Here is a 9,427-nt window from a genome sequence, read left to right on the forward strand (position 1 = left end):
GTTTATCTCCTGGCGAAATCAAACAATCAGCGGCAGCAACGAAACGGAAGCTGTATGAATCCACATCGGATGAACTCTCAGTAGCTGACATATGAATTACTCGCTGACGGCACGATATGAAAGCTGATGCCAAAAAAAGGAAATGCCATCCTAAAATGACTGTGTGAGTGCACAATGGAAGTACAAGAAACTGAAAGTGGTGAAGGATGGCATCTATGAAAACGTGGACTGTACAAACACTTAAAGACTGAATAGGGACTCCATCGGCGTGACAAAGGGGAGGGCCATCGTATGGCGTCCTAACTTTTTTCAAGTGGGCCCAAAAGTATGCACGAATTACGGAAAGTGCTGCGCCTGTGTCTACCGGTGCTTCTGTGTGTATACCTTCAACATACACCAATAAAACATTTGATGGGTAATCCGGGTGAGTTTGACGCAGTTCAAAAGATAGAGCTTTCCCTCTTGAAGCTGCACTGTTTAGTTTTCCAGTTGGCGGTCGAAAATTGAAGTAGAAAGTTGGAGTGGCGAAGAAAAACACCGCATCGGTGAAGAGCGACGACGCGAGAAACGGGAACTGCCAACTGAGCTGAAGTTCGGCGAAGACGGCGACCGACGTGTGCTGTTCTGATACAGTCGGTGATAGGGTGGTACAGTGGGGTAGAAGTCGTCCCGTTCAAAGTCATCGTAGCTTCGTCTTTCGTTTTGGTGACGGCGTCGGCAAAACCTTGAAATATGACCTCAGATGCCGCAATAGAAGCAAGTCGGCCGCGTAGTGCGCCAGGCGTTGTAAGGCTGGGCAGATGGTCGCAGTGCGAGTGAGTTGAGCGAACCATGCACTCCGGGTGCTGGTAGCTGCATTGGGCTTTGCTGGGTTGCAGGTGGCCTAGCAGCAACCTGAGCGTAAATTGGCATGGCTACAGGATAGGAGCTCGGAACAGGTGTGACAGTCATCGTGGCTAAGCTTTGGTGGGGCGCAGGTGTCATTGCAGCAACGCGAGCGTAACTTGGTATGGGCGCGGGATGTGAGCTCGGAACTGGTGTGCCAGTCATCAAGGCCAGTTCCTCCCTTACGACGTCGCGTGGACTAGTAGCAGGTGGCGTCGTTCTAATATAAAGGTGGCGAGGTGTAAAGCCTGTGCATGAAGTTCCTCGTGGATGATAGAGCGGATCAATGCACGCAGCTCTGTTGTGTCATGACTTGAGCTCAGATCAGACGTATCAGGTTGCATCCGAGTGGTCTGGAGTTCCTCAAGGCGCTGACAGGTCGCGACAATATCGGCTACGGTGTGGATTTCTGCACCACAAGCGCATTAAAAGCGACAGTCGCAATGTCTTTTAGCAGGTGGCACACACGGTCGTTTCCCGCCATATAGATGTCGATGCGGCGGTAGAGGGCGAGAACATCTTCAATGTTAGAAGCGTAAAACTCGCCGAGGCGTTGAACACATGCACCAGGCCTCTTCTTGGCGATATCCGAGCGAACTGACGGGTTGGCGAAAATCTGGCGGTGCTGATGTTACTGTAAAGGCGGGCTATGTCGGAAAATCTGTAGCGTGGTTGGAAAACCACGTTTTGCGACACCGCTCAAGTAGAATGCAACGTGGGTGAGTTTCGCAGCTCATCCCAGTTGTTGATGGCACTCACGCGGTCAGGTCATACTCCTCGAGCCAGTCTTCAACGTCCTCACCCGGAAGCTCTGCGAACAGCGGAGGATCCTTTTGAGGGCTGGTGACCAGGTGAGTAGGGTTTCTTGGTGGTGGGAGTGGTGGCGAAGCTGGCGCGCTGGGCTGGTTGGCTTGCGACAATACCGAACCCAAGTCGTTTAAGCGGTGGCCTGAATGGAGCTCCAGGGATGTGTTCTAGAAGACACTGGGGGTGTCCAAGAGCGCGAGAGGGCGGAGGAACCGGGCAGCAATCTCCACCATTTGTAAGACGGCATCCAGGACCCTCAAGACTCATCTTTATTGTCATGTACAGATGAAAAGATGGGACGCATAAATTATATATATATATATATATATATATATATATATATATATATATATATATATAGCCTTCATTGATTACGAGAAGGCGTTTGATTCAGTAGAAATATCAGCGGTCATGAAACACTGCGTCGATGAAGCACATATAAACATCCTGGAAGAAATCTACAAGGGATCAACTGCTACCATAGTGCTTCATAAAGAGAGCAGCAGAATAGCAATCAAGAAGGGCGTAAGGCAGGGGGATACAATCACCCCAATGCTATTTACCACGTGCTTACAGGAGGTTTTCAGAGGCCTAGAATGGGAACAGTTAGGGATAAGAGTTAATGGAGAGTACCTTACACAGTAAAAACTTTTACACCCAGAAGGGTGTAAATGAGCTTGTCCCGTGGACGACACCCTAAGGGTGTTAATTCAGCACCTTCCAAAAAGGGTGCTTTTTTATGCACCCTTAGACTAGGGTGTACATGTAAAAAACTGTAGGGTGTTAAAAAAACACCCTTAAGGAAGGGTGCCTTCGATGTCCATCACTTTTTTAGCATCCTCTGAGGAGGGTGCGAGAAGGGTGCACAAGGGTGTTGAGTGCCCATGGCAGGGGTGCCAGTATTCTTTTAGACTGCACTAATAGATATCAGCATGCACTGATTACACACTACTTGAAGAAAGTGGTCCTCATTGTCAATGGTGCGCCACCTGTCGAGCTCCATTCATTGCGTCTGGGCAAAAATATAAATGCGTACTATCGTGTATGAACTTGTGCTGGATCTATTTATACTTCACAGTATATGCATAATGCGCGTTACAGAAAATGAAGCCTTGCTGCCCTTGCATATTGCGTTTATTTAATAGGCAAATAAACCATAAACTTTTCTTCTGCCACACAACTTTTTCACCAGATATACGTTCATGTATACATACACTACACATGAAACACCTCAAATGTTTATTATATTTATTCAGTTTCACTTCATTGACAATTCTTTGCAACATACAATTACACTGGTTTCAGTTTAGTATACTGCTTCAAGTACATAGAGACTACAAATGAAATATACGCTAATATATCCCTATAATTCTTTCAAGTATCTACAATCCCAGTGGTTTCCAGTTTAATACTCCTTCATGTACACAATCGGTTAATAGGAATGAAATACAGGCAAATATATACTTATGATTCTTTCAAATATATACAATCACCATGATTTCACTATATATGCCTTCATGTACACAATCGTTCCCAAGAAGTGATGCATACAAAAATATATATGGATAGTGTTTTCAAATGTATACAATCACAGTGGATTAAGCTTTGTATTCCTGGATGTATAACAACTGGTTATGAGAAATGATGTACATGCAAACATATACGGGTTTTCGCACATATAACTTTAGCGAATACTTAAGAAACCAATACAATGATCAGAAACACAATAAGCTAAAAACGAACACAAAACTGAGTCAAAACACACAAAAAACAAAAGAGGTAATGCATAATTATGGCTAATGACACAGCTGGGTCACTTTATGCCAAATGTCCCAGCCATTTTGGCAACCATCTCAAATGTATTCGAAAAACTCGTGCTGCATTGAAAATAGTGAACTTCTGGAATATTTAGGAGAGGAAAAATATTTGGTCACGTGGCTGCCTTCTGAACTTCCTGGAATGCCGTCTAGGTGTTGTATGTTAAAAATTTTATTTTAATAGCACCGCTCCTTCTTTTCATACGAAACTCGGTCTACGTGTTACGTAACAAGAGCTTAATTTGGGAGAGTTGGTTCATTGTGGTTGCGTGCTAGTCACAGCGTGACAACTTTAGGAAGAGACAGAAAGGACAGGAAAGAGCACCGACTGTCAACTGAATTCAATGAATGTGCTACGAGCGCTTTTATACGGAGTACAAGAACCGTGTTCATGCGCGACGACACGTGTGAGCACTACAAAATAATCTTTAACTGTGAAAAGAATACTTCCTCTCAGAAAGGATAAGTGAACGTGTAGTGATGCACTGATCATTGGTTTACCTGATAAAAAATACTTCTACAAACGTTAAATTGGCATTAAGTAAACCTATTCTCGTGACGAATAGCGCAAGATTGACTATTTCTGTTGCTGTTTAGTACACACACTTTTGAAAGCTTGCAAGGGGTGGAAAACAACACGCTAATATCATATCTGCTGGCTATTTTTTTAATTGTGAGACACATGATGTGGTATAACATGCAAAGGTTTTGGTCATTGTTTTTTGTTGGTCCTGTCTAACTTTACTTTCTGCAGGAGGGTTTTGCAAACGGGTGTGATGATTCTGTTGGGATACCCAGCATCTTTTAGTTTTTTAATCTGGTTTTTAAACCTGACCTCACCCTTGTGCTAACATGACTTCTGAAGGGTGGCCTGAGTACATGTGGTATCAATTCCTCTTTCTACTAATTTTGAATGCCCACTATCAAAAGGCAGAACATTCTTAGCACTCCTGGGCTGATAGCACCAGCCAATACCCCAACAGCATCATCACACTTGTTTGCGAAACCCTCCAGCAGAAAGTAAAGTTAAAGCGAACAGGACCAAAAGAAAAAGAGAATGACCAATCACCTTTGCATGTCACACGGTACTACGTACATAAGGTGTCTCACAATTTTAGGAAAAGAGCCAGCAGATATGACATTGTTGTTTTCCACCCCTTGCAAGCTTTCAAAAGTGCATGTACTTACAGCAACAGGAATAGTCAATCTTGCACCATTCGTCACTAGAATAGGTTTACTGAATGCCAATCTAATGTGTATAAGATACCGCTAACATGTGGAAAAGTAAACATAGGACAAACTGAGCAATGCTTCAATGATCAAGCAAGACAGCATGCTTTAAATGTTAAGAAGGGCTATAGTAGTCTCATGGCCGGACACCGTAAAGCATGTAAGTGTAGTCCTAGGTTTCATAAAACACGGTTTTTGAAAAAAAAAGCAAGCAGAAAAATGAGAGATTTTAGAACTCTCTTTATCAGGAAGGCCAAGGATCAATGCATCAGTACACCTTCACTTATCTTTTCCGAAAAAGAGTATTCTTTTCTCGGTTAAAATTATTTTGTCATGGTCACACATGTGTTGTTGCAGATGAGCCCTGGTCTTGTGCTCAGTATAAAAACGCTCGTAGCACCTTCAATGAAATTCAGTTGACAGCGCTCTTTCCTGTCCTTTTTGCGATAAGATTTTTATTACAGAAAGAATTCCATTTTCTTACAATTTAGGTATAATGATGAGTTTTCATTATATCACAACATGGAGCAAATTGCATCTCAATACGGACAAAAATCACAATTTTGTGAAATTCGTGATATTTTCTCGTATATTTCAGCAGCTTGAGAGGTCTAAAGATATTTTTTCCTCAAAATATACCTTCTGTGGAGTAAGTATTCACTGCTCAGATATTTATACAAAGTGCAATATTGCAATAAAAAATGCAAACATAACACATTTTGGCTTTATTCTTGGAAGCGAATGTGGCAAAAAAATTGCACTATTATTATTGAGCTTCAAATACCTTACAGAAGCACATTTACTTAACAGGTAGACCGAATTTGCTTTAGAAAAAATAAGCGGTAGTTTTAAAACAAAATTTTCTACCAACAGCACACAGACGGCATTATGCCAGGAAGTTATAAGCCAGCCACATGAACAAAACTTTTTTTCTCGCTGAAATATTCTAGCAGTTCACTGCTTTCAACGCAGTAAGCCAGCACTTTTTTTTTAAATACAATTTAGATGGTCGCCAAAGTGGCTGGGACGTTTGGCATGGAATGGTCCAGCTACATCTAAGCAAAATAACTTACACAAATAACAATGTTTGTTCATCTACCATGACCACACTAAAAAAAGTTGTTCAGGCATTGTGACACTAAACTTTTCAGCGTCGTACTGCCTGAACAACTTCTTTGATAAACTCCAAACTCACGCCGAGAAAAAGCCGCTCAATCAAGGTGGTTGTTAAAGGCCTTGCGGCCGTAGACAATGTTGAAAATAAAAAAAATCAACTCATCAGTGCTGTCACTCCTTCTTCGTCATTACTGACACGGAAGATTTTTCGGTTATCCATGTGGAGGTTCAGGAAGTAGGCTTGCTCTAGGCTGGGGCCGGGGGGTAGACTACGCAGGACGTCAGCGGCACCCTCTCATCCTGTAATAAGAGCAAATATGACTTCTCATAAAAGGATGTTCGTGCTGTTCTGGCAGCACCATATATAAAGAATGTGTAGTGTGTATCCTTCGAAATGGCGTGTAATTGACATTACACTGAACTCGAAGCCTACAACCCATACATTCCAATAATTTCGTATGATAAAGATAAGAGTTTTCCAGCATACAGCAAATTCCCGAAATGAGGTGAAGTGTAAGACTACAGCTCAAAAATGGCACTTACGAAAGCCTGAACTCACCTAAGAATCAAATTGCTTCTAGGGTAGTGAGCCAGTGTGAAAAACAATTCCTAAAGTACAACGTTCAGAACATGTAACATTAATCAAAATGCAAAAGAAACTTACCTCTTCATGTACAAACAGTGAAGACATCTTTGCTTTCCCTTTTACATGAGAACAAATGATCTTCGGCGTGGCACTAGCGAAGAGGTCTGCAAAAAAAAAGTAAAATATTTACTGACTTTAATCACGCCTCTAACAATCTGAGGAATTGTTACAAGTCACCAATCAGTGCGATTCTGACTGCCTCTATAAGGGCATCAAAAATGAACAATTTTCTCGTTCTTTCTACCCTCACAAGACGCTCCGTCAATGGAATCTAATCCAAATTTGACGCTGTGCTTCCTATTTGCCTGCTTTCTAGACGTAGGGCTGCAAACATGTGTTTTGTGCACCTAATCTAGCACAGAAATTCGTCATCTATAATTCAATCATCTTAATTCATTGTAATTTGATAAAAGATGTGATAGCTCGTCCAGTTTTTAAAGAGTTGCGGGCCTGCAATAGGCACTGCCATGCACGTATGAAAGTACTTCTTTAAAAAAAATTTCAAAGCTTGCTTTCAGAAAAAGCGTCTGGCATATTTCGACAACCAAGCCCATCCTCTGATGGCAGTCAGAGGCACGCTATTAGCGATTATTGACTACGGGATTTACAAACGCAATCCGTGCCTAAATACTCAGTTAAACACAATCACGCAAGTAAGAGCGCTCGAACGACACCAACGCGCGCGGACGCCGACTACGTTGCAGCAGCCATGGCTTATGCTAGAGCAACCACACATAGCTCCAACAGTCACGTATACTCTCTCGAATCTGTTATAACGCCGAACATTATCGCAGATGAAAGCGAAGCACGAAAACAGCAAACAGAAACGAGGGAAAACAACGCACGGCGATGGCCACAACAACGCGCCTTTGGAAGTCTGCTAGATCTTTCCCTGTTGCTGGTGGCACTTGTCCTAAATAGCTTAAAAGACCGAGGCGCACGTGCTGGGAGCATCGCGGCATATCAGCGCCTCGAACTATACCGTCTTTAAGCAAAAAAAAAAAAAGCCATTTCGTGCAGTGCGTCTCTGTACATAATTTTTGCTTTTTCTTTCTTTTTTTACGCTTACACCTACAGAAGCACGTTGCACATTTGAGTATTATTAGAAATGTTATTACGATGTAGCCCAAAGCACATCTTAAAACAATATCAATCACTTTGTGCAGTGTAGAGACAATGTGCGATCAGCAACTAATCCCGCCCTTGTTAAGTGATCACATCACTCACTGTATGAGTGATCCAGGAACTTACACAACATCGCGCATAGCAGTGTGAATTCGTTAAGTCACACGTTTAATCGGGCATCTGCAACAGGCCCGCGAACGCATGCTGTTGTAAATGGCTGGCAGCCTACTTCGGCAGAGCTGCTGCAGGCGCCCAGCTAGCGCTGTATGATTACTACCTACGAAAACAGTACACTCACCGTTAACAGGCCCACGTTGTCCGTGTCCGCCACTCCATGAATATTCCTTAATCCGAGCGTCACTTCGAACACGGTGTCATGCGTGACCACCATTGAATATGCGCCTGTTCGCTAGAACACACACAGCGACCAAGACCCCAGACCAACGCAACGCATTTGAAAGACGATGAGACAGAGAGAGCGACGTTGAGAGAGAGAAGGAGCGGCGACGCCGCAGCTGTCGACGCAGGTGTTCGGTGACGCAACTATTCGCTTATCTACGCCGCCGTTGTGGGAGCAACGCTGGCCGGGGTGAGCGGGGGGTGGGGGGGCGGAGCGGGAAACCCGCCAGGACGGCGCCGAAAGGCAAACGCTATGGCGCATACGGCGGACGGCCGTTCGACGCCGAATGACTCCTTGTAAATGGCAACTCTCCTTCCAGCCAGTCTCACAGCGACGTAGGTTATTTACCAGCCTCGGGTTCTTTGAGTATTTTGGCGGAATGCGATTGCAGTGGGCGAAAAATAGTGAAGCAAAACTTGCGGAAAACAAAGTGCACCGTGGAATGGCCAGAAACAATAATTATTTCGTCCTCGGTGGCATTAGCGGGAGAGCATCGCTACACCTTTTTCCAGAGGAATTTCTTTTTGCATTGTCTGTGTCTGGCACTTCCGCGTATGGTGCCGCAAACACTGAATGCGTAGTCGAAGCTGGAACAAATTAATCCACAGTCGCGGATGTTTAGAAGGCTTGTCACGCACCACGAAACGTGCCGAGGTTGTTATAACAAACTTTTTGCTGACCACATGATCATCACTTAATTCCATATGGTTACCCAATGAGCTAGCTAAGCACCTGTAGCAAAGGCACGGCACGTTCTTGTTAAACGTTGTTAATATAAACGATGGTTGTGCATAAGTGCAGTGACAGCTTTCCGTGGGAATTGGTCATAACCCACGTTTTCGGGCGTAGAAGCACCTCAGCGGACCTAATCAGCTACCACAGCAAGTTCGTAAGCAACGATCAGGTACGAAAATGTGCAGCTGTTTTCCATGTACTGAATAGTCCGTGTACAGTGCGTTGACCACCGCCATTCCTTAAGCCACCTCCCATATAGGCTCCCAGTCTCAACAGGTGTGGGACCTTAAACAATAAGAAGCAGTGCCTCCCCCCCCCCCGCACACACACACACACACGAAATTCGAGGGCGCACGGGCTGATACACACGCATACTTATTCACAGGCGCACACATATACACGTATACACACAAGCGGCCACACACACACGCGACCGTAAACGCACGCATGCATGGGCGTACACATGTGCACAGGCACGCTTAACACAAGCACGGACTCGCACATACACGCTCACGCACACATGCACGGGTGTACACACAATCGCGCTTACACGCACACACACCCATACTCGGGCGAACATTATTTGTGTGTATATAATCCATAGCAAACATGCAGCTTATAACCAACGCTAAGGAAAGCTTTCGTAACATGGATTGCAGTTAATTG

At 44.1% G+C, this 9,427-nt stretch overlaps 1 long non-coding RNA gene across 1 annotated transcript; it reads right to left on the reverse strand.

Annotated features, from left to right (window-relative positions):
* Nucleotides 1-5,964: 5,964 nt before the first annotated feature.
* Nucleotides 5,965-8,109, reverse strand: LOC142776815 (uncharacterized). The gene is made up of 3 exons (XR_012887817.1): nt 7,925-8,109; nt 6,520-6,605; nt 5,965-6,155 (listed from the first exon to the last, which is right to left on the reverse strand). It is a non-coding gene; the product is annotated as an uncharacterized LOC142776815 (long non-coding RNA).
* Between the last annotated feature and the right edge of the window lie 1,318 nt (nt 8,110-9,427).

Source organism: Rhipicephalus microplus, chromosome X (genome assembly GCF_043290135.1).
Source record: "Rhipicephalus microplus isolate Deutch F79 chromosome X, USDA_Rmic, whole genome shotgun sequence".
Taxonomy (NCBI): Eukaryota; Metazoa; Arthropoda; class Arachnida; order Ixodida; family Ixodidae; genus Rhipicephalus; species Rhipicephalus microplus.